We start from the raw sequence: 26878 nt of genomic DNA on the forward strand, positions 1-26878 counted from the left end.
CCCCTACCCTACTAGTGCTGTCTCTGTCTCCCTCAAAATAAATAAGCTTTTTAAAAAATGTACAATGCACTGTGCTAGATACTTTACAAATATCTCTCTTTAACGTCACCACACACAATAATAACAATATCATTATCTTCATTTTAGGAAAGTGAAGCTCAGTGATATGAAGTAATTCACGAAATTTCACCAAGCCGGTCAAAAGTAGAACTGGGGTGTGTACTCAGATTATAAGACTCTCAAGTAAGTAGCCATTAGATGATATCATAGCCCCTATTGGGTATTTTTCAATAAATACAGAGAAGGTGGGAATAATTTCTAGTATGAGAGGAGATATTGTCCCTTAGATGACATAATATAAGGGGGGGAGGAGACAGGGACATGGAAAGTTCTAGTCACAGTACATGCTAGGAACTTTCACTTCTGTGCTTTCCATTTTTGCAGAATGTTAGAGCCAGGAAGCATGGAAAGAACTTTCATCTCAGTCCTGAAGGGTCCCCCTGGAAATCAAATCGAGCTTGACCTCTGAGTAAGAGATGTGACCAGCACAAGAGAACAAGGCCAAGTGTAAGTGAAATATCTTTTCTATATTAAAATATGAAGAACAATGGGAAATTGAATAAAAATAGGGAAAAATCATTACAAGGATTCAGAAGCTGAGCAGACTTCTGATAAATATTTATTATAGAAACTGGAGTTAGGAAAAAATAATCTGGGATTAGAATTTAAGTAGAGAAGGGGCGCCTGGGTGGCTGTCGGTTAAGCACCCGACTTCGACTCAGGTCATGATCTCACAGTTTATGGGTTCGAGCCCTGCGTCAGGCTCTGTGCTGGCAGCTCAGAGACCGGAGACTGCTTTGGATTCTGTGTCTCCCTCCCTCTCTCTGCCCCTTCTCCACTCATGCTCTGTCTGTCTCTATCTCTCAAAGATGAATAAACATTTAAAAAAAAAAAGATTGGGGGAAAAATTTTTTGAGATCTTCTCTAAATTTTTTATTTGTCACATTTCAGAAGCACGTATTATTTCATTAAAAAATGAACTATCTGAAAGAGAAAATAGCACCTTCAGAACCCATCTCACTTCCTCAAAGAGGATTGATATCTCCAGCTTCGCTCTGCTGGCGTTTAAGCTTTCCAAGTATCTATTTTAAAGAAGTAGGACACTGCTTCTTGGTTGGCTGCGTTCTCTGCACTCTGCTACACGAATGGGGCTGCCTACATGACCTCTCTGGCCCCTCTTCCAAAATGGAATGGTTCTTCTGACCCAGGAAGCTCGACCAAAGCAGGTGGCCAAACCCACAGCACATTTCAGAAGCTTACTTCCCCTGATATTTTAAACAACTTTGTTTTTCTAATTACAAATGTAGCCGTGTTTATCACCGAAAATTTGGAAAACTCTAAGATATATAGGAGAAAATAGAAACTCTTCCATACTCTCACAATTGAGAGTCATGATTTCTCATTTCCAAAATTGTTGGGAAGCCAGTCATTTAAAGGCCGGACACCAGTCCCAAGGGGCAGCCACGGTTTCCATGGCTCCACTCTGGAAAGGAGACAAGGGCCTGTGCGAGCTGGCATAGGAGGGCTCCTTGTCCGAGCCGACCACACGCTCCAACTTCAAATACCGTCCATAAGATAACATCCCTGGAAGCACTTTATAAACTCTGAAGGATTCTACAAATGGCAATGGTAATTATTCTCAGGAGCGAACAGGTTGGTATCTTGGTATTGTCATGATTGCACAAAGGGAAATTGGTTTCCAAGGAACAATTTCTAAATGTTCTGCCGTTGGAGGTGTTCCTGCCATTCAGCTTCTCTTTGTGGTAGCGGGCTGCTCCCTGGCATTTCATCTCCCACAAGGATCTGGCAGGGCCTGTGGTTGATCCTGGCAGACACACACCTCGTCTCAGGAAATCGCTGCTCCGTTCGCAGCTCGGCAAGCTTACGCATGGTGCTCGGATCTGTTTTGACCCCAAAAAAGAATACCACGTCAAATGCCTCATTTTCAAGCACACCACAGGCGACAAAATTTGCCTCCCAGAGGAATGCAGCACGAACCCAGCATTAGTGCAAGCATATGCATCAACACATATATGCCTCCTTACCGTTGCACATCATTTGTTCTTTGGACGTGTGAATGTTAGAGTAGAGCCTCTCAGCAAAAGGCCAGAGGAGAAGAGTTGTAAGTTGTCAGGGTATACGAAGATGTTTGATAGCCCCCTCTCCTCAGATTCCTATGCCCTCTGATAAAGCTTTAGCCTGTCTAGATACTGGAAATACCCTTCTCTAGGCTTACCCAACAGCATCTCCTCCCAGTTTTCCAGCCACCTGCCTGATCACTCCTTCCTGGTCTCCTTGCACACTCCTCTGCTCTACCTTCAAGTGGTGGCTTATCTCCACAGCTTCCAGAGAGCCAGGCTCTCATCTGGTGGTTTACTTCTGTATCCCCAGCACTGAGAATCACGTGTGGCACTTAGCAGATGCTTACCAAGTATTTGTGAGCGAATACATTGCTGCCAAACTCTCTGTGTCCTTACCACCACATTTCCACGGACTTCCAAACAATTTAGTCTCATGCCCAGAGCCACCCACCATTGCTAGGATACTTCACTGAATAAGATGCACGGATCCACCCTCAACTCCAGAGCCAAGGACCCCGTTCCCTTTATGAGGTTGCCTACAGCTGTGTGGTCCATGAATCCCCTGCGTCAAAACCAGCTCCCAAAGAGGCACCCACCTTCATGTTCTTTCTTATTCTTTAAAACCCATTTGCCACCAAAAGAACTATAGTGTTTTGTCATTAGTATTTTCCCAACCCGAATCATAATAAGATCACATCCATCCCAGATACTTTGACCTTCTGGGAAATTCCCTCAACATTTCTCCTCTACTGGGAAATTCTGAAAAAACTTTCTTTAGGATGGGGTCATGGAGAATTGCTTATTTCAGAACGATTATCACCTGGGGGCAAACCAGGTCATTTTCCAAGCTTCAAGTTTCCCCCTTGCAGAGGTGGGAGAAATAATGTAGAAAGGATTAGAGAAAATAATGCACCAAAAAGGGGCTAGAACAAAGCTTGGGATACAAGAAGGATACATTCTCATCCCAGGGAACTACATAAAACAGGGGTGGTGTAGGAATCAGCACTAGGAAAGGAGTCTTTGAACTGGCAGAGGAGGGAGTCCTTCACCAAAGGCTGACGATAATCATGCACCCAAGGGATGAAGGCATAGAGTAAGAAGGACAGAAGCAGGAGGGCGACTGGGCTGGATACATTGGGTCTCCACCACCCAGAACAGTGGTGAGAGAAACCCCTGGCTCACACACAGCCAGTTTTCAGGGGGCCAGACCTTGGGGGAACACTTACAGGAACATAGGACTGCCTCCTAAAATTCTGCACCCTGAGTGCCTTGCTATCCTCTTGCTAGTTCTGGCCTTTCCGAGTGGGCAACAACCTCAGGGAACAACACTGAAGACCGAGAGGGTCCCACATCCCTCGTGCCCAGTACACCGGCCCCACATCATCAGCGTTTGTGTGCTACAGACCAAAACTCACATAGTTAGCAACAGGCAAAGCACCGATCCAGCTTTCTATCCAAACCACCACATTAATGTGTCTTACTACCACTCTGCAGGGTGAGAATCTGTCCTGTAGTTCAGATTTCTCAAGACTGCTGAAAAGAAGGAAATACGCTAACCCAGCAGTAATCCACAGATCTAATTGTTTAGGAAATTCACAAAAGAATACACCTGGCTTGGGCGTTACACCTGAATGCAGGTAATCGCCCAGATCACAACAGCCTTCAAAATTAATGAATTGGGTCTATCAGCAAGACAAGAAAACTCTAGTAGAACAGCATGGATCCCAGTAAAGAATGACTTTATTAAGAATGAGTAACCCACAAGTTCTTCTACGGTAGACATGAAATAGAGAAAAAGTTCACTTTTATCCCATTTCCTCTGATATATATTTTTATATATCTGTAATGAACAAGATTATCTGGAAAGGCCCAAATAGTGGCGAATTTAAATATCATCTATACTTGGGGCACCTACGTGGCCCAGTCGGTTAAGCGTCTGACTTCGGCTCAGGTCGTGATCTCATTCACGGTTCACGGAGTTCCAGCCCCACCTCGGGCTCTGTGCTGACAGCTCAGAGCCTGGAGCCTGCTTCGGATTCTGTGTCTCGCTCTCTCTGCCCCTCCCCCACTCACACTGTGTCTCTCTCACTCTCTCTCAAGAATAATTAGACATTGAAAAAATTTTTAAATGAAAATTAAATATCCTATGTATTTAAATTGATAGCAATCATTGGCATCGTCAAGTCTAACACTTTTGGTTCAGGGTTCGGGAAGCTGAGTCCCAGAAAGAGTGTGTTACTGTTCCAGCCTGGGGTCCCACAGGTGAGCCCTGGAATTTCCCACCTTTATGATTATGTCCCTATCTGCTTAGCACTCCTCCGGTGTTCACCGAGGAGTTTGGGCACATGTTTCCTCACATGCACTCGTTATTCTAAATGGAAAACCAGTGCCACTTGCCATAAATAAATAAATAAATACTCGCCATAAATAAATAAAAGGCAACCCGAACAGAAACATAATTAAAATGAAACACTGTTAAGCTCTAAGTGAAAAGGCTCTGAGATCTCTTCTGTTTACATAGTGATATTAGCAAGCAAAATGTCTTCCTAGGACAAGAAATATTACCGGAAGAGAATTGAGGGGCACCTGGGTGGCTTAGTCAGTTAAGCGTCCAACTCTTGGTTTCAGCTCAGGTCGTGATCTTGCAGTTCGTGAGTTCGCCTCAGGCTCGCTGCTGACAGTGTGGCGCCTGCTTGGGATTCTCTCTCTGCCCCTCACTCTCTGCCCCTCCCCCACTTACTTGTGCTCTCGCACGCGCGCGCTCTCTCTCTCACTCTCTCAAAGTAAACTTAAGAAAAGAAAGAATTGAAAAGGCAACGGTTTTCTCAATACGTGACTTGAAGCCGCTTAAAGTTGTATTTGTGCATCCACTGCCATGTGGTTTCATTCTGGAAAGCCCTACTCCACCGTCTAATACCAGCCAGAAGGTTCACTTCCTCCAGGCAACCCACCAGACTCCCACTCGTCAGTGAAATAAGGATTATCTTCTTGGTGGCTGTGCACTCTGTCCCATCGCCTTACTTTGGAAATTGAGAGCCATTCCTGAATGTTCGATGAGGATTATTGAGAATGTGCTCGGGAACACACTAGAAAAGGAAACTCACCAACAAAAACCGGTTCTCTAATTTTAATCACTGAATCAAGATTCAGATTCTTAGAAAGGAAACCAACATTTAAGGACAAATACTCGATATTCTGTGTCGGGCAAGTCATATGCTTTATCTCACCTAATCTCCCAGCCATCTTGAAAGGCAGGCTTTATCAGCTCCATTTCTCACAGGAGTGAAGTGAAGCTCAGAGAGGTTCAGTAACTTGCCTCATGTCGCACAGCTAATACTAGCAAGAGTCAAATCCAGATCTTTCATGTCAACTCTGGCTGCACATTATAATCGACTGGGAATTGGGGGTTTTTTGAATGTTTACTTTTGAGAGAGAGACAGAGCATTAGTGGGGCAGGGGCGGAGAGAGAGGGAGACACAAAATCTGAAGGAGGCTCCAGGCTCTGAACTGTCAGCACAGAGCCTGCTACGGGGCTTGAACTCAAGAGCCATGAGATCATGACCTGAGCCGAAGTCAGACGCTTAGCTAACTGAGCCAATCAGGCGCCCCTCCAGGGGAAGTTTTGATAATGATCAGTGTGTCAGAGCCTCGCTCAAATTGATTCTTATTCAATTAGTCTGACATAGATGTTTGTCATTGTATTTATTTTTTAAGCTTCCTAGGTAGCTCCAGTGTGCAGCTGGCCATAAGAAATTCTTGCTTTGTACCATAACTTTTGTTTGCTGTTATTCCCTCATCACTTTCTCATTTACAAATGTCGTTTCCTAGATTTCCTTTATCATTTCCTAGTGAAGTTACAGTGAGCAGGAGAGACCGAATCTAGAAGAAGCAGGTCCCTGCCCAGTGGTGGGGAAGCCCCAGGTTGAGAGTAGGGAGTCCTGGGCACCAGCCTTGTGTCTGCTCTGATTTGGCTGGGACCTCGAGCAAAGGGCTCGACCTTGGCTTCCTCATCTGCAACACGACGGGTGTGGACTTGGTGATTATGAGCTCGCCTCCAGCTCTGAAAGTGTGTGATGGGGTTCCAAGTGCTCAGATCCAGATGCAGACCCTGTGGATATGCAGGTCCCCTACGCCTTTCCAAGCCATCTTCTTCCTTCTGATTCATTTCTATTTAATGAGCTTTGGCCCGAGTGCACCCTGCCTGTCTCCCAGTCCCCTTGGCCCCTGCCGAGGTCCATAGATTATTTTTTTACCCTGGGAACATTTTCTTCATTACTAATTTGCTTCTACTTCTTTAACCCAACTCCACTTTACTACGGCCAATGGGGACTTTCTTAATATACCCAAGTGTCCTCACATGGGTGTTATTTGAGCACACTTTCTAGAATTCCTCCCACGTTGGGGGTGGGGGCCCAGGGAGTAGGGGTAGGGAGAAACGAGCACAGGGAAGAGGCAAATCATTAAGTTTGTTTCGGGATAAGTGTCATTATCAGATTCACCCCAAGATCGGCGAAGTTCAAATCCAAATGTGTGCATATGCATGTAAACGCACACACAGATACACATACATATGTCTCCAAATTTTAAAAGACTCTCAATATCTCATTCTGGATCCATTTTCTTCCATCATTTGTTTAACACAGAAGAATATTTTTCAGGATATGGCTCATTTCACTCCATGGAATTATTTTACCTATTTCTGTTTGTGCATTTATTACTTTCTTAGACATACAGGACTCAGGATATGTCACCATGAAGCCATTTAGAGAAAGTCAAAACACAGGTTAATACTTGCCCCCACACTATGCTGGACCTAAGCTGAAGCATGTATAGAATACCCAGACTTCCCAAAGTCTGAACCAATGCCAAGGGCGTATGAGCCATGAGTTGCACCTACCAATGGACTCTCATTGCACGTGTACACCTTGTCTCAGCACAGATTGCTTTTATCACCAGCCCCAAATTTCCCTTAATGGCAAAGGCCTTGGAAAATTTGTGACATTAAATCTGAGGCTAATTAATCCACAATGACAGAATTTTTCAGGGCATGACAGACTCTATGAAGCGTTTGAACAGCTCTGTGTCCCACAGGAAGAAAGAACAATTTCCAGGCTGTAGCAGGACGGAGTACGGAGAGCATCCCGACAGTTCTGAAGGAAACAATTCTGTTGATTGGAACAGTATTTTGCAAATGACTATTTGGCTTTCATGGGTTGCAGCTTTTTAAAATCTCCTAACATCGGTTTTACATTTATCCTTGTTGTTGTTGCTTTTTTTAAGTGGAACTAATAATCAAGGCTTTTAGGGCAAGTTTATTGTTTTGGATACAACTGTTCCTCATCCAACTCCACACGACTACCTTCCCACTATTAGGTGGGAAGAAAAGTTCTCAGTTCCTTTCATTATTCCTCCTTTGTCATAAAACCATGGGTGTGTTTTTGATTTCCAGAGAGAAAGAAGAGTGTGTTTGTGAGTTTGCCTTTATTTTTAGACTGCGTTCTTCGATTCTTCTCTAACAGTGTATATTGTTACAGCAATCTCAAGTTCTAATTTATTTATTGTTAAAATGCTAATTATGCATTTGCCCTGTTTTTATTGAAACTAAACAAGTACAAAGTTAACTAAGAACATTTCCGAATATCCTATTGATGTAAAATCAAGTTCAAAGGTAAAATCAAGTCTTGACAGACAGGGGGGCAGAAGCCTGGCTGAGATTTCAGAACCAGGGGACTCACTTTTGGATGAGGTCATCAGCCACTTGGCGATAAGACATCTGACTTATTCCAGTGGCTACTTTTAATTTAAAAAGGCATATAGGCCATGGGAGGGTGTGAGTGCCTCAATTATATTCCGTCTTCATATGAATGATAGCAAATGGTGCCATTAGAGACGGCATGGGAAGTCTCCAGTCTTTCCAAGGAGTGTAATGGGACCTCTAGGATCCCACCAACTGTCCACTACAGAAGTGTCACCGTTACATCAGAATGTTGGAACCGAATGGAATTTGGAGACCATGATCCCCACATTACACCTGAGGAAACTGAGGAACTCAGTCTTAAACACCTACCAAGTTAATGACAGGGTCATTAGTCCACAAACCTGGCCTCCTGCTCCTCAGAAGAGTGCTTTTCCCCAAAGTGAGTGCAAAGCATCATGGGCATTAACGCCAGAGTACCTTTGCTCTGCTCCTATAGGCTCTGACATAGTAAAGGGGACTTCTGCTTCTTAACCCTTTCACACATGCAGAGCTCTGAGCCAAGTGCTTTGCCCATACCATCTTATTTAATTCTCATAACAATACTGCGAGGTAGGGACTATCACAGATGATTCAACTGCAAAGCAGCAAGTGCAGTAACTTGCCCAAGGTCATACAGCTGGGAAGCACCAAACCCACAATTCAGTCTTGGGTGCTCTGTTTCCATAGCTCATGGTCCAAGCCACTACTTTGCCTGTTATAACTGCTTCTCTCAATGCCAAACACCATCACATCCCACAGTCTGCACAGACACTTCCCATGACCTTCTTCCCTTAAACAGAACCCAAGGCTTAGCCCTTCAAGGTCGGTCTGAACCATTCACACCATATACACTTCAGTCTACAGATTGTCCATAGAAAGATTTTTTTGTTAAAGGGGACAATGCCTGAGAATCTCTACAGAGGGCCCATTCTTATAATATTTACCCTGCCAATCTACAATTCTTTTCTTTTGACCTCCCTATACGCATATTCTAGAATTGGTTTTATTTTTTTTTTTTATTTTTTTTTTTAACGTTTATTTATTTTTGAGACAGGGAGAGACAGAGCATGAACAGGGGAGGGTCAGAGAGAGGGAGACACAGAATATGAAGCAGGCTCCAGGCTCCGAGCTGTCAGCACAGAGCCCGACGCGGGGCTAGAACTCACGGACCGCAAGATCATGACCTGAGCCGAAGTCGGCCACCTAACTGACTGAGCCACCCAGGCGCCCCTAGAATTGGTTTTAAATACACTCATGGTAGGCACAAAGTAACAAATTCCTGTTTGATTCTCCTCTTTTGAAACTATACTACCATTTTTTATCACACAGAAACCTTTTGTTCAATCAACAAACATCGACGTGTGCACAGTACGGTGTTGAGAATTTAGGAAACAGGACCCACACCACAGGTTGGGCTGTGAGGTTTGTTCTTTTTCAGTGACAACACAGAAAGAGGTGATCCCAGCATGAAGAAGTTAGGGTATCCTCTTATTCTTCCCCGAGAAGAATTCCATCCCCTGCCCTGGGAAAGGAAACCAGAACAGCTGATGCCCTGTTTTTCCTTGCCATACTTTGGCATACTTTGTCGGGAGAAGAGCAAAGCAACGAGCTCAAATACTAGAAGACAACAGCATCACATGTTACTCTTCCATATGGACTTAAAGAGAAAATAAGAAAGGATAGAATCTCCTTCCTTGTTAGCTGGACCTTCTGTAGTCAAGCAGGTCCTTTGGGAGAAAACTAGGTAAGTAAATGAGTTTGTTTTGTAAAATCCACTAGGAAGAGACTCACTGAGAAGACTGAACTTCTTGAGGGCACAGGATCTCTTTCTTACTCATTTTTGCATTGCACTTTGCATCCCCGACAGCTAGGATAGTACCAAACACAAAGAAGGCACCCAAAATATGTATGTGTAAGAAGTAAATGAATAAAGAGGGTTTACTATTTGGGGAGGGGGGGGGTGGATATTACTATTATTATTATACTCTTCGTCATCATCACTATTATAAACAGGTAGATCTAACTTTGTGCCTTTCATTTGGGATACCGTAGATGAAGAAACTTGAACTCTAACAAAATAAGGGATTCTGGTCTAATTTCCAAGGTCTGAGCCACAAAAGCATCACAAAATGTAGAGCTGTGTTTAAATGAAATCTTATTTTAAACTTGCATTTTAAAAACCCTGGAATGAAAATCTAAGTTGGGATCTCAACCTTGTCGCAGAGAGAATTATTAGTCCCCTCCTTTAATATACTCCGAAATGGGAGCACGGGCTTGGGAACACACCGCAGAGTTGGGTCCTCTTAAAATCTCCCCAAGGAACAATCCTGTAGACGAAAGCACCTGATTTTCTGATCAGGCATTGTATTTGTCAGAAGAGATGATTGGGGTAGCACTGACAGAAATTTTATCACATCTAACATTTGTTCATTTCACACTTCGGGCTCTCTCTCGATCGCAGGACTCGTTCCATTGGCATTTGTCATATCTCGGCTATCTTGTTTCACCACTCTGTAGATGGTGGCTTTTTTAGGCGACTTTTTCTGAGCTGAGGATTTTTTTTTCTAGGATGCCAATCCAATCTGGTATTTCAAAATGCCAACACCATTGGCCCTGCTGGAAACCGATTAAACAATTTCTATGCCTAACAGCTCTTTTCAAGTTGCTGAGTTTTTGATTTTCATTTCTTAAGGCTAAATTTTCACACACACAAAAATTGCCCACTCTTTGCATGCAAATGAAGCAGTTTAGAAATGGAAATTCAAGCACAGTGAGCCCTGCATTAATTTACAAATCCATGGCATATTTAAAATATTTTTTCAAATTGCTTCACACGTTTTGGGTGTGTGACACATCGCCATTTAACTTAGTCAAAGTTATTTTGCTGATAAACTTTAGATAAACTCTAAAGAAGGCATCTTTGGGAGAACTTTATTATCTATTCCGTTATATTTTTTCATTAAAATAAAATGAGAGCAAATTGGGTGAGCTAGAGCTCTCTGGAAAGGCAGGACTTTCTTGCCCAGGTGGGCCTTTATAACCTTGAGGGAATGGAAGGGGAGCGTGAAATGAACGTCCTTGTGCGTAGAAGTCCACGAAGGTACGAGTGTGTATGTCATCCACACTTTACATCTCAACTGTTCGATTTCTGGATCCTGTAAGGAGAGAACCCAAATGTATCTTCACATCTCTGTAGAGATAAAAATAGACGATATCGCTAGTCTTCAAAGTGTATCCTAGCTTTCTGTTGTGTCTTTGCAAAAGAATGTACATTTGGCTCAAATAGAGCTATTGAAGGAAAAGACTTTTTTTTATCTTTTTATTTTCTTATAATACTCAATGCCAGCATATTTTAGAGTCGACATTCCTGAGATTTTTGAATTTAAAGGAGGTCTTCTATTTATCTATCAGCGTACATCAATTCATATTCCAGTCAGACTTGAAAACTATAGTGTGCCCTACCAGACAAGAATTATAAAGTCACAGGAAACAAAACAGTGGTACTGGGGCAGAGACAGAAAAATAGTCTCCGGGCCTGAACAGAGAAAGCACACATATATGGGAGAAGTGACGTTACAAATAAGCAGAAAAGGAACAACTCCTAAAGAATGGTGCTGGGACAATCAGGTAGTAATTTCAAAAAAAAAAAAAAAATGTTTTTAAAGATGAAGAAAAGGAAAGAAAAGAAAACAGAACCACTACTCACATCATTCACTAAAATCAATTCCAGTTAGATCACTGACATACGGAAGGAAAAATTTTACGAGTTTTAGAAAGAAAACGGAAAACATTTTTGTGATGTCAGGCTAGGGAAAGATTATTAAAGAAGTCACAAAAAGAACTAACTATAAGGAAAAAAATAAGGAAAAAGTAATGATTGATTCAACCACATTAACTTCCATTCTTCAGAAGACACCAAAATGAGTTTAAAAAATAAAAAGGATACAGCCTGGGAGAAGTTATCTAAAATACCTATAATTAACAAAGCATTAATATCCAGAAAATAAAGAACTTCTCTGTCAATAAGGGAAAAACAACTCAGGAAGGGAGAAGCAATCCAAGGGCATAAGAGATGAGAAAGCATTTCGTAGATGAGACAAGACACATGTCTGTTACATACAGGGAAATGTTCATTAATCATCAGGAAAATGTATCATGAAACCACAGTGAGATACCATTCACTCTCACCTGGTGGCTAAAATTTTAGTCTAAGAATATTATCAGTAAGATGCGGAATAAATATGGAAAAATGGATACCCCATAAACTGTTGTTTGGAGTAAACTGCCACTTTGTGACTCCCACTTTGGAATACTGGTTAGCATCTCACAGTAAAATTAAGCATGTGTACATCCCACAACTCAGCAATTTCACTGGCAGATGTATAGCCAAAAGAAACAAATGCACATATTTACCAGGCTCCATGTATGAAAATATTCATAGTAGCATTGTTGTTCAAAACAAAACAGCCCCAGGGCACCGGGGTGGCTCAGTTGGTTGAGCATCCAACTGCGGTTCAGGTCACGATCTCAGGGTTCACAAGTTCAAGCCCCACGGCGGGCTCTGTGCTGACAGCTCAGAGCCTGGAACTTGCTTCGGATTCTCTGGCTTCCTCTCTCTCTGCCCCTCCTCCACTCACGCGCTTATTCTCTCTCTCTTTCTCTCTCAAAAATAAATAAACACTAAAAAAAAAAAAAAAAAAAAATCCACAAACAGGAAAATGTATGAACGGATTACGACATAGTCCTACAGTGGAATGCAATATGGCTACATATGAACATGACTGAATCTAAAATGCGTAACATGCAGCAATACTAAAGCAAGTTTAAAAAAAATGCGTGTGGCATAATTTTATTTATCTAAATTTCCAAAACAGGCAAAATGAAACGTTATATTGTCTAGGAATATCTATACATAAAGAAAAGACAGAAGGTGATTCAGAGAAAATGCAGGGTGAGAAGAAGCGTTCTTCTTCTGGAGAGAAGGGTTCAATACCATTTGGAGATCCCACGCACAAGGCTTCAAAGCATCAGTACTATTTTTCCTTTTACTGGATTTATTTTGTCGTTATTCTTGAAATTGTATAATAGATGTTAAACACACTCTCTTGTATGTATTATATATCATATATGTAACATTTTTTTAAAGGTTTTTCAGAGAGCTTTGATCTGTGAGGGCCTAATCAAAGGTACAAACATAAAGTACCTCACTTCCCACCCCATCCCAGTTTGTCTTAAATAGTGAGTTGGTTCCCAAAGCTCTTCTCCCAAAGTCACGTGGCTTCCTGCTCACTATGGGACTCGGAGAACAGAGCTGTGGGCAGCAGTGGCCAGGAAGCAGGTAGAGCCCCAGACACCCATGTGCTTCTCATAGTGGCTGATGTGTTATTTTTCTCACTACTGTTATTGATCTTGCCTTATCTTTCTGCCATGACACAGGCTGAAAAACACAGTGACATCTGATGGTTTGTTGACCTGATTCACCCGTCCCATTTGGATAACGCCTGTGGTGGCTGACAGCTGAAAAAAGTCTCCACAAAGAATCTTGTCCTGAAGTCTCAACTGAGCACTTTCTGGAAACAGGTATTAAAGAAAAGTTTTTGCTGAAGAAGGATCTTTACCTTGCGTGTATTTGTTTAGTCTATGCTTATTAGACCTCAGATTTCCTTATGTTCCACGAAAATGATGAAGATGTGTTCCCTCGAATCATAAATGCACTTTTTGTTGCTATTTTAACATCTCTGAAATCAAGATGCGTTTACAATCTAAGACATGACGTAGTTTGACAGCAGTTTTTTCTTTCTGAGAATGCGAAATAATGGCTTGTCTTTAGATTCGTGGTTTCTTAGATTCTCTGGCATGTGACATCAAGTTTCAAGGGGGATTCCCATTGATAGAAGACGGAGAAAAACAGAGGTCTTACAACAGAGAGATCAAAACCTGCCACACTCCCTAGAGGCCAGAAGTGACTCTGAAAAAACCCACACCTGAGAACCACTCTTGTTTCCTCCCTTCACCAGCTCGCCCTACCCTGGCTTAACTGTTTGATTTCAGTAACTTGGTCACTGATGTATAGTACTAGATTGAGGACTTACCAAATAACGTGAAGATATTTTTTTAATGTTTATTTATTTTTTAGAGAAAGAGAGAGAGCGAGAGAGCACAAGCAGGGGAGGGGCAGAAAGAGAGAGAGAGAAAGAGAGAGACACAGAGACAGAATCTGAAGAAGGCTCCAGGCTCTGAGCTATCAGCACAGAGCTCACTGCGGGGCTCAGACTCACGAACTGTGAGATCATGACCTGATCTCAAGTCGGACGCTTAACCGACTGAGCCACCCGGGCACCCCTGTGAAGATATTTTTTTAATGTAAGGTTTCTAACAAGAATTATTCATTTCTACAGATCCTTTAAGAATTATTCAATAAGTTACAAGTTAGAAATTACATGGTGTGTGGAGGGGGTCGGATACCAGTTTTCTTTGAGATAAACCAAGATAAGATGCTTTTCTGTGTTGAGCAGGAATTACCTAAACTGTGGGAGTAGCTTCGACAGGTTTCCATTTGCTTATGGCAAAGCCTCTTCAGACCAAGACTTACTGGAAGCGGGGCTGTGCTTCTTTTCGTTTGATGTGTCATGGGTAGACCCAAGCGCCACACCATCTACACATGGCACTTAATAAGCACGGACTGTTCCGAGTTTAAATGGATTTAATCTGGGCAGACAGGAAGAGCAGACATCAATCAGCACGTGTTTGGCTTGTTTTGAGAAAACAACGTTAATCTGACCTAGCATGGTCCACAGGGATGTGGTCCAACCTGCTCCCACTCGAGGCCCAGGTAGCAGGTATCCGACATCCCTCAGGGAAATCACGGTAGAGATTGTATGGTTTCCCTTCAAGTAAAGGAAACTTAAACGGAGGAAGAATTAAAGTAGGTAAAACACCAGACTGGCAGCCTGAACAGCTCTTTGCCACCTGGCCATTGTAACATCCTCAGAGTCCCTGCCAATGGCATGCTTTTTTTCCACCCCACGGAACAGAGTGCTGGAAACAGATACTAGGTAGTAGTTTGCCTCCAGTGCCCTGATATGTGACAGTTTCCTGCATGGGACTTTTATTCTTATTTGGCATTTGAACTTTTAAATGACTCCCTGATTAATGCTTCGATGCTGCACGTGATAATTGCCTTGGCAGACAAGGATGTCTTTGTTCTTGCCCACTCACCTTTTGTATGGAGTTTCCCACTCCTGTTCCCTTATTTATGACTTGTTGACGTTCATCTATATTTAGCGAGTGTTTTGCTAATATCCAAGGAGTCATCAAAGGTGCAGCTGCTCAATCTCTACAGGAAACTCCCGCTTTAAGGGGCTAGCTCTACTCTAGGAGGATCTGCTCCGGAACATTCCTCTGCAGGAAGATGAGAAATGCACTTCTTGATTTTTAAATTAGCTGGCTTGTGCTTCTATCTTTCCCCCCATTTTTGGAGCTCAGTGAACTCATATGTTATTCTTGGTTGGTTGTCAAACCAGCAAGGATGTTTTTCTGATCGTCTTTATGTGGAGTTATATTTGGCTGTTTTTTCCTCCCTTTTCAGAGACTCCTTTCTTCGCTGTGTGGACACGTGACCTTGTTTTTGTGTTTTCAGTGTCCCAAGCTAGGAAACTTGTGATAGTCCTTTCCTGTTCCTTCTTGAGTCACTGGTTTATGTCAAAAATGCTTGGCTCACTTCCTCCACGTCCTTAGGAAGGGGGTCCTCCAAAACAACCCCCACTGCTGCCTCTCTATCTCTGTGTGGTTGCCACAGCACAAGCCATGACAAGGCCCTTTCTTTCTCAACCCCATCCCAATCGGGTTAATTAACGGTATACTCAGAATACACTATTTTAAGGTGATCTCGCCACAAGGCAAAGCCACTACAGAGTTCTCAATTCCACAAGGAGCTGCCTCTTTGCAGTGCAGAGATGACTCCCCATAAGGCCTCATGGGTCTCTCCATCAACCCACTTCTATCCATCCTTAGAAACAGAAAATATTTATTTCCCCTTAGTCCAGGCTTCCAAACATTAGGAGGGGGGGATATCACCCTTTTCATACATATCTTGAATAAAATAAGAAGAGAATATGAGAATAGATTTCACAAGTGCTTTTGAAACTGACAAGAATCCAGCAGAGGAGAAAAACTAAACCCAGGAACCTGGAATGGATAGAGGAAGGGGGGCATTCGAGAATGTTCTGCTTTAACTGTTGCCCCTTCCATGCAGCATCCATCTGCTCTTGTGGCTGAATCAGGGGAGGGATGGGAACCAGCCTTCACAGGCAGCCTGCTGTGTGTGCTACTTTAACTGTCACCCATTTTGGGAGACAGTGTGATACAGGGGTTAAGAGCATAGGCTCAGGGGCCGGGTTTGAATCCTGCCTTTACCACTTCTCCGCCATGAACCCCTTAGCTGGTTATTTTAATCTCTCAGTGCCTCAGCTTCCTCATCTAAAATGGGGAGAGAGGGGGATCATAATAGTACCTCTCCCCATGAAGTTAGGAGCAAGTAGGTTGATATGAAACAGAGCCTGGCATAGAATAACTACTATACAAGCATTTGATGAACCTAAAGTTCACTGAAGCTGAATAAATAAATAAATAAATAAATGTGACCCTCAGTCCTCTGAGCTACATATTTGTAACCAACATCCCTGGTTGCTGGTTTAAGAGCCTCTCATCCTCTCACTTCCTGCAGGCAGGGCTCTCCTCCACTTGATGGAGGCTGGAGATGCCATACGCCAGCCTTCCCAGCATCCCTTGCAGCTGAGACATGAACATAGAACCCAATCGTGGCCAGTGGAAACTGAGGACATTTTTGCTGGTGCCTTTTGGAAAGATTTTCCTGCCCTACCAAAAAAAAAAGTGGTTTGACAAGAAGCCCCCTCCCATGTTTCCTGTGTGTTGACATCCCTCTATACCCCATCTTCTTGTGACCACAAGGAAAAAGCCAAGAAAAGCCAATCTAGTTCCACTGAAGCAATTCCAGAACCACCTAGGCCCAGGCTCCTTGTCAAACACAGTGTTGAGATGATACATGTCCTTATTCAGTAAGTCATTTGTAGTCAGTTGTTTATAGCCAGATGCATCCCAAGTAACACAAGGAGATTTTAAATGAGGAAATGGAGGGTTAAGAAGGCTGACTAATTTTGCTAGCCAGGCAGATGGTAGGACTAGAATTCAAACCCCATCTAACTCTAGTTTGAGCTCTTACTGCTGCATCAGGAAGCCACCCCAACTGACAGTGCTCAGCGACTAGACAAAGCCAGGTAGGACCCAAAGCACCAAGGGACTGCTGTGTTCAGGACTGACTCTTCAGCAGAGCAAAAAATAACAAATGCCTTACAATGTATTGTTCCTCTCTTGTCTGCAAAGCACTCTCACGTCTCGAAATGTAGAAGTGGAAGGGAGCTCATAGACCATCCAGCCCAGATGACAAAACTGAGATGACCAAAGTCACACACCTGGTTAATGACAAAGCCAGATGAGAACTGAGGTCATGACCTCATTTTACAGGTGGAGAAACCTAGGCACAGAGTGGGTTATGTGTCTTGTCCAAGGTCACAGACTAGTAAAGCTGGCATATAAATTAGGCAGTCTGTCTCCCAAGTCCTCAATTGCTATAACATACGCCCTACAGTGACCAGCTTCTGTAACTTGGGCCTTGCTTATAGAGATGTGCTCTCATAATCTGAGGGAGGAGTGTAATAAAGCTGTAATCAACATCACAGATGCCAAAAAGGTTAGCTCCAAAATTGTGAGCTCCCCAGCCTGGCTGGCTGAGAGAACAACTGGCCCATCAAGGCTCACATGCAGAGCTGGATTGCCCAAAGGCCACGCTAACTCATGCAGAGAGCACGGGTGAACCAGGGGCAACCAGAAAAGAAGGAAACTCAAGTTGGAAAACTTTAGTCTAAATTTTGTAATAAAAAAAAAAAATCTGAGGGGCACCTGAGTGGCTCAGTTGGTTAAGCGACCAACTTTGGCTCAGGTCATGATCTTGCAGTTCATGAGTTTGAGCGCCACATCGGGCTCTCTGCTGTCAGCATGGAGCCCGCTTCGGATCCTCTGTCTCCTTCTCTCTGCCCTCCCCAGCTCGTGCTTGCTCTCTCCCTCTCTCAAAAATAAATAAACATCTTTTTTAAATCTAAAAAGATGTAGTTTTAGCATGTAGGTAAGCTTTGTGCTTTATAGCTGTGACCCCAGATACCATGAAGCAGAGAAGAGCCTTCCCTGAATTTCTGATTCGCATAGTCCATGAGCATAAGTTTTGGCGTGGTTGAGAACACTCTCAGGTCACAAGAATCAGTAGTTTTTCAGATTCCATCCCCTGCCCCTCCTCCTGCAATACTACAATGAAATTCAATTCTGACACTAACCACCCCAAGTTAGGGTCAAACTCCACAAGTTCAAGGGTATAGTCCCCAGCAAGACTGCCCTCACTTCAGATGCCAGTCACAACTTTGAGTGTTCCCAGACCACCTGCACTTCTGACCAATTAGCTACAAATCCAAGGGATCTCACAACCCCCCCTTAGGTTCAACAACTGGCTGGAATGACTCAAAGAACTCTGGAAAGTGCCATACTTATGATTACAGTTTTATTATAAAAGACACAAATTAGAAACAGCCAAATGAAGAGACACATAGGGCAAGGCCTGAGTGGGTCCCAGACACATAGCTTTTATGCCCTTTCTCCATGGAATCAGGACACATTGCCCTCTCAGCACACTGATGTGTTCACCAATCAGAAAACTCCCTCAAGCTTTGGTAACCAGTGTTTACTGGGGGTTCGTTATATAGACCTGATTGATTAAATCATTGGCCACATGATTGAACTCAATCTTCAGCCCCTATCTCCTCTCTGGACATCAAGTTCACATAAAGTCCCAACTCTCTCATCATATGGCTGGTCTTTCTGGTGACCAGTCCACATCTGAGTCATCTTGATAGCATAAATTCAGTTGTGGTCCAAGGGGCTCTTAAAAAACAAAGACACTCCTATCACTTGGGAATTTCCAAGGATATAGAATCTTCCTCCCAGAATCCAGGGACAAAGGCAGTCATATTCTTTATTATACAACACCCCACCCTTCACTTCCCCACATTCTGCTTTGTGATGTTTAGGCTGGGACTCTGCAAACCACATTTCTCCTTTGCCAGCCAGCTCTCTGTTAGACTTTGCCAAAGGCTTGCTAAAAGAAGACTGGAAGGCAGAAGGAGGGAAGAGGGATTTAGTCCTTTGTGTCTGCCTCCTGTTTTCCTCCTGTTTCTGTGAGCATGACCCCAGGCACACTTTCCACAGCTATAGTAGCCGTTAATTTCAGTACCTATAGTTGATTCCAGTTTTCAGTTTTTTAGCATTCCCAGAACCAGCCTTACCATGCCTTCTCAGAGACCACAGAACAAGCCAGACATCAAGGGTCCCCTCCCCTATTTCGAAGTCTGAGTCCAGGCCTCAGGGAACCCGTCCTTCCAGGTCAGAGACACCGGTACCAGCTAAGCAGCATCTCTTCCTCAGAGGTCTGTGTTCCAGGTGCATAAGACTTCCCTTCCAAGTTCAAAGACACTAGAACCAGCCACTGGTGCCCTCCAAAATCTTGAAAGGAGAAGAGGAAAGAAAGAAAGAAAGAAAGAAAGAAAGAAAGAAAGAAAGAAAGAAAGAAAGAAAGAAAGAAAGGGAAAGGAAAGGAATATCTTAATTTTAGCTCCACACAGCCCATCTCCAAGCTTCTATGTTTTAATAATTCTGACCATTGCACTTTGTCTCCTCAGCCCTGGGAATGATACTTCAGTTCCCTTTTGCCTTTTTATTTCTTTGATATCCAGTTAACAGTTCTTTATATTTAAGTTCTTCTGTTCAAAATAATTAATGGGATTTTTATCTACTGACTGGTACACAGATTGTCAAAGATGATTCCTCTCCAGAAACGGATATTGTCTGTCATCTCAGAAGCTCACCTTGGCCCCCTTGGGTTTCCTATATCATCATAACATAGCTTTAGAGCTGCACTATCCAAGAGAACCTTCTTGGATGATTGAAATGCTGCATATCATCACTGTCCGTTATGGTAGCCAACAGCCACATGTGGCTTTAAGAACTTAAATGTGACTAGTCCAACTAAACAACTGAATTTCTAGTTTTATTTCATTTTAATAAAATTGACTTTAAGTTGACACATTTGGCTAGTGGCTACTATATCAGACACCACAGCTATATAACCTTGTTCCTATTTCCTACCAGAACTTATCCTTCTGTTTTTCTATAGCACTTCATCCTATGAAGTATTTTTCATAGTGTATTCTAACTATTTTTGTGGTAGTCTCTCTTAACAATTGTAAATTCCTGGAGAGGCCATCTGATGGTCTTGGTGCCTGGATACATGGCAGAAGAAGACGCTCAAAAATTGATTCATGAATTGAGTATAGTGTCCAACCACAGCACAGTGCACAGCCTAAAGCCCCGTGTCAGGGAGGAAAGGAATGGCCTTGGATTGCAGAATGAAACTGCTAAGACAGAGAACTTACCTCTTTGTGTTTTCACTTTCCTCATCTGTAAAGTAATTTCTATAGGGTAAGTTGAGCTTATTGGCTTAGAAAGCTGGTCTGAAAGCTAAAGATTTTTCTTGGCATTAACCTCAACATTCTATCTCCCAAAACTGGGTTTAAGGATACCTTATCCTCCTAACAATGCTCTTTAAGTCTATAGGTTAAGAAGAAGAAGAAAGAAACTTTCTCTAGCAGAAAACACATAGACAAAGTTTAGAAAAACCCACCTCTGCCCTTTGGTATTAAGGGAATGATGACGGACTCCATTTCCTTCTATCATTATTATCCAATTGGTTATCCAACAAAGAATTATTGGACAAATCCACTATAATCCCAAACTACTTTGAGACTATAGAAATCAATCAAATCTCTCTGCTAATCTCTCACATGGCAGTTTGTACTTCTGTTTGTAGCATATACTATAATTAAGTATCTTAGGAGTGATATATTTGTTGTATGCTCACCTAACCAGCAGGTGGAAAGCTACATGAGGGTAGAAGCCATACCTGTCTTTTCACACCTTCATTCACAACAGAACAGCAGCAATATACATAGCTTCAATGTGGTAATTACTAAATCATTTTTTAATAAATAAATAAACAGAAAAAGAATTTGATATATATTTTGAAAATCAGCCACCAATGCCTTAACCTGACAAAAATTGGTAATTTCATGTAACAAGTCTTCTTAAGAAAATTGTTGGCCAAGAATTAGAAATTCTAAAGCCCCAAAATGAATGTGGCCAGATGAAACATGATAATGCCTAATACCTGGGTTTCCTTTTTCCCATAATTCTTTCATTGCCCCACAGTCCTCCACTCATTGAATTAGCAAACACCAAAGAAGTCAGTAGGGGATATAAACAGGTGTTTTAAATTTTATAAAGGAGACAAGAGTCTTGAAAACAGAGTCTTTTCATTGCAAGAGCAAGGCTTTTTGAAAAAGAAAAAGAGCTTTGATCTTCAAAAAGCTAACAGACTGAGGAACTCAGAGCATGCGGTTACCCCTAAACCAGAAAGGAGAAGAGAATGCCTGATGAGGTGACAATAATTTTCTGACTCAAAAAACAGATTGGTGTTGAACAGCAAGGAGAAGGAAGAGGGCCCAAGAAGAGTTTAGATGTTGGGGGATTTAGATGGCATGCCCCTTCCCTCCGGGCCAAGCCTAGAGGCTTAGGGAGAGGCACGCCAAGCAGAGGCGTAGGTAATCAGCAGTCTCATGGAGAATACCCTTGTTCCACCATAGCCTTGCAACAGCCAAGCAAAAATGGCAATGAGACCTGTCTGTAGAGAGGATCCACCCTGCATCTTCCACAGTACTGGTGAGGCAGAAAAGGCAACTGAAGGTTCCTGTGCACACAGAAGAAAATTTATCGTGAAGCTAAAGAAATTTAAGCTTCAGTGCCCTCATTTGCACGCCCCCTTACAAAAGGCCCAGAAAGGATCCTAGCAGTGTATTCATACAGTCCCATATTTTTTTTTAATTTTTTCAACAGTAAGAGAAACTTTACCATCAATTGGTTAAGACCACTGTCTTCTTCCATTCCAACTTCTCTGACACACTTCCCCCCGTCAGATGACGTTGGAGTAGCTGTTGGCATATTTGGGATGCAGCTAAGAGGAAGTTGAGTTGAGAATACACTTATATTTGAGTTTAGTCAGATATATTTATATGGTTCCCAGTCATTTATGTGTCTAATTGTTTTTGCTAGCCATCCAAGTATACAAATGGGTGCCAAAAAATTCTCCTAGCATCCACTGTGCCAATACCCGGAGTCATGGCACAAAGTTGCAGAGCCAGAAGTTACAATCTGATATGAACATATCCTACAGCAACGAGAACCAGAGCGACATGGATAGTGGAGGAAAAGGGTTTTAAATGTGTGGAGACAGATGCTAGCCCATGGAAACTTCTTCTAGTCATGAGAAGTGTGAAATTATAAGTGAAGCATTTAGCTTCCATTGATGCCGAGTCAAAATGGAAGTTCTTCTCAGCCAGGAAATATACTCAGCAGTATAGTCAACCCAATAAAATCATAAGTGCGTGTTCTATTTCTTAAAGGTAGCTCCCCAGATTAAATTAGGTCTCTGCAAAAGCTGGATTCTCCCCTGCTACACTCAAAAGGAGCCAGGAGGTGCTGGGAGATGTTAGTGGCCCTGTGGAAACACACAGTGAGCCACACTGAGAAACATACAGGCACACAAGAACACAGAGGGACCTGCATGACCGGAAATAATGCACCCTGAAGACTTTTCAGCAATAAATAAAGGAGGGACCAAATGCCTACTCCTGATGCCAGAACAATAACTAACCCCCTGGTACTCTGATCAATACTGAAGAAGAGGAGAAGACCTAGTTCTGAATTGAAGGAGTTTAAATACTCAGGTGCCCAATATTCTAAATTGACTAAGTTGACACGTAAGTAACTGATATTCAGGGCCCCAACATCAGTGGGAAAGCAGAACATCATATCTTAGCTCAATTTAGTTACAGAAGAAGGTTAATCTTCACACACGTGAGTTTTGTGACTGTAAAATTAAGACCCCGTACATAAACCCAAGCGAGATTCTGCCAAAGTGGCTGAGTCAACTCAACCTACCATGTTGCTGATGGCAATGGTAAACTTTGCCCGAGTCCTGGGCTCCCGGAAAATAGCAGTGATTGAGAAATCCCCTACCCTTTTGGGTTTCAGGGAAATAAATCTAATCGCAGCATACCTCCTTTCTCTTCCATATTCAAGATTAGACATATCTCTATCCTTTCTCATGATTCCCATAAGACTCATGGATGACTTCCTTGTTTACTTGTCTCCACAAAGTCCCCTGCTCCCTGCATTTTTTTTCCTGAGACATTCCTCATTAATGAAATACTCTCGGTTGAACAGCCTGAACAAAACCATCTCCTTCACTACTCTGTGCCTCAGGTCTCTGACACTGGCATGTTCTCACCAAATGGTAACCCAGAAGCTAGTTGTATTTGGAGTCACAAACCCAAGATTCTCAAGCATAGAGAAGTGGGGCCTATGGAGGATCAGCGCATACCTTCAGTGGAGAGGACTCTTTGGAAGTTAAAAAATAAAATAAAATTTCAGACTTCCAAATGATACTAGTTTTTTTAGTACCTAGAAACTGAGAAAATAATGACCAATTACCCTCAATTAAAAATGCTTTACAAAACATTTTATTTTATTAGTTCCTAGGGAGATAGACATACATTTGATAAATTCAAACATATATCCAGGTCAAAATCATTTTTTCTGTTCAGGATCCATGACTTCACACATTTTTTAAGTATCTCTAGGATCCTCAGAGATATGTGGGCCACAAGTTGGGAACAACTGACTCAGATATTTTCAGGTGAAAACGAAAACATGAGGACAGAGGGGTTGATTTGGTTGGGGTGGGCAGAATGTCAGAGGACCTGGCACCATCCTTTGGAAACCTGTTGGCCAGGCAACCTCGTGAAATACAGATATTGATCCCCCTTTGTTAGTCGACCTCCAACCCTGGAGCTGGGAAGACGCAAAACCAGTCACATCTTCCAGGCTCTCCTTATCTGGACCCACAGGGAGGCATTGCCCTCAATCCCCCTCAGGCCTTCTCTCTTGTCCTCTCCCCAACACACACGCATGCATGCACACGCACGCACACACACACGCACACACGCACACACGCACACCCCTCATCTCTGACTCCACACTCAGACCCCTGCTCCCTGGTAACCTTAATCCTTTTAGAGGAGGGCAAAGAAAACTCTCTTTTTGGACAAGATTAGTGACCCACCTGAGACAGAGAAAGAAAGAGAGCCAAGCCAGGGGCACATCAGGGCTGCCCTCTGCTTCCTTGGTTTCACCCCTTCCTTTCCAAGCTGGAGTCCAGCCCCAGCTTTGAAAATGCCAACAGAAAAGGAATATCTGAATTTTTGAGAACACAGACAACATATTTGTAGATATTTCCAAATGATCTTAAGGCATGCCTGGTGAGCCCCTTTACAAATGCTAGGAGGGGAATCGTATATTGGTCATATTTGTATACAATAGCAAATGTCCTTTGAAAAACCACACTGACAAACCCACACAGATTTTATAGTCTCCTATAGAAATTTAATGAATATTGAATTTAATATCCTATCAAAGTATTAAAAACTAGCTTCTATGCTGTTTGAAATACATGACCAATCCTCGTGCAATGTTGGTGGCACACAACATTCCAACATGGAACTGTTCATTAACTTTTTGTCTAACACCATTCCATTCCCATCTAGGATTTTATTCTAGATCCAAGGAGTTAAGACATTGTATAATTTCCAAAAACTCTACAAACATACATTATTCTTTTTTTTTTTTAGTGTTTAATGTTTATTTATTTCAGAGAGAGAGTCAGAGTGTGAGCAGATGAGGGGCAGAGAGAGAAGGAGACACAGAATCCGAAGCAGGCTCCAGGCTCAGAGCCCCAAGCGGGGGCTCGAACCCACTAACCATGAGATCATGACCTGAGCCGAAGTCCAGCCTCAATGGACTAAGCCACCCAGGCACTCCCGAACATACATTATTCTTAACCCTCAAAATGCATTTCTCATAGGGCAGGTAGGATTTTTAGACTTTGGATTTTGAAGCAACTCTGACAATTTTATATCGCGATGTCTGAATTTAATTTCCTTCCGCAAGATCAAAGTGTACATTATTGTGATCAGTGTGGAAAGAACCAAATGCAGTGAGATGAAAACATCCTATGTGCGTATTGGTGATTTATGTTCGATACAGAAATGAATTGTGGTTTTATGGATGGGAATTATTTTCCCTTCTGTTTAATATGTAGGCCATGTCTCCTCTGGCTTCATAGCCGGTTATCTTTCTCCTCCTACTTCACACTTTCCAGAAGCCTTCTGGTTTCACAGCGGACACATTGTAAATCTTCCCCTTCTAAGTGTCCCACATATGTTTCATTAAAAGTGTTTGTTTCTTTGATCAGCTTGACGTTTCTAATGTGAAAAAAATAATAACTCTGTTGCCTGGTGCTTGGAAATGTATAGGCCGGAAGTGAGGAGCAGAAGACGACGGTAAGCATCAGGGGTCTCCGGGTCCACCACTCAGGCTCTGCCAGGGTTTGGGCTGTGCCTGCATCTGCCAGGCTAGCATGGGTGGGGGAGATAGGAAACAATGCATCTTGGTCTGCTAAGGCTGCCATAACAAAGTACTACACACCCGGAGGCTTAAAACAACCCAGAAATCTTTTGTCTCACTGTTATGGAGACTGGAAGTCTGAAATCAAGGGATCCACAAGGTTGGTATCTTTTGAGGCCTCTTTTTCCTTGGCTGGGAGATGAGCATCTTCTCTCCTGTGCACTCAAGTGGTCTCTCCTCTGGACATGTGTGTGTCTGCATCCCAATTTCCCTTTCTTACAAGGACACCATTGGATTAGGACCCGGTCTAATGACCACATTTTAATGTAATCACCTCCTTTAAGTCCCCATCTCCAAAAACAGTCACATTCTGAAGGCCTCAGGATTAGGCTTTCAACATATAAATTTGGAGGGGACACCACTAAGCTCAGAACACCTGATACTTGTCATACTTTGGAAAAGTGCATGAGGCAGAGGGGGGAAAAGGGGAGCCAAGCAGAGGCAGCCGCCATGGATTCCCTATCAAAGTAGAGGGAATCCTTTTTTATTTTTTAAAGACTATTTCTTAAAGCAGTTTTCAGTTAACAGCAAACTTGAGAGAAATGTAGAACAATTTCTCATATACTCGTTACCCCCCCACACGCATATCCTGCCCCATGGCAACATCTCCCCACCAGAGTGGTACGTTTGTTACAGGGGATGAATCTACACTGACACGAAATAATCACCCCAAGTCCAATGCTCACCTTAGGGCTCATCTTTGCTGTTGTTCATTCTGTGGGTTTAGACAAATGTATAATAAGATGTATATTAATGTGGCCTCATATAGAGTATCTTCACAGCCCAGACAGAGTGGACTTCCGGGGACTTCAGACCACTCACAGAGTGTGGGTGCCAACACTTCAGCAAACAAATTAAGCCATCGCAGCAAAGGGAAGGCAAGCTCTGAATCATGGATGAAGGTCTATTTGGATCTCCTTGCCCTCTGAGGCAGCCCATTTCCCAGCAGGGGGAATGGCACAGTGCATGATGGGCCCGATCATTCCCCGCCCCGCCCCCCTCCTCCTCCACCTCCTCCATGTCATCATTGTCAGCGGTGATCTCAGAATAATCTCCCAGGAGCCAACATGTACTTGTAGCCCTTGTCCCCAGGGGTCCAAATGACTAAACTTCCACTATAGCTCCAGAAGCATACATAACCTTTACTACACAAAAGGGCATGTCATTAAAGTCCTCTGCCCCTAGGGAATTGATTAGTGTACCACCCATCCCACCTCCAATGTGACTTTCTTCAGACAGTCAT

The 26878-nt window shown here is 42.8% G+C and overlaps 1 long non-coding RNA gene across 2 annotated transcripts; it reads left to right on the top strand.

The window, feature by feature from the left end:
• Nucleotides 1-452: 452 nt before the first annotated feature.
• LOC109275685 (uncharacterized) lies at nucleotides 453-26836 on the top strand. Of its 2 annotated transcripts, XR_002084316.2 has the most exons (5): nucleotides 453-567; nucleotides 9317-9622; nucleotides 13315-13458; nucleotides 25424-25511; nucleotides 26405-26836. It is a non-coding gene; the product is annotated as an uncharacterized LOC109275685 (long non-coding RNA). The 2 variants fall into 2 exon arrangements; XR_002084315.2 differs by lacking the exon at nucleotides 9317-9622 and having other exon boundaries at nucleotides 460-567.
• Nucleotides 26837-26878: the final 42 nt, after the last annotated feature.

The sequence above is a fragment of the Panthera pardus genome, unplaced genomic scaffold (genome assembly GCF_024362965.1).
Source record: "Panthera pardus isolate Hobbes unplaced genomic scaffold, ASM2436296v1 HiC_scaffold_15, whole genome shotgun sequence".
NCBI lineage: Eukaryota > Metazoa > Chordata > Mammalia > Carnivora > Felidae > Panthera > Panthera pardus.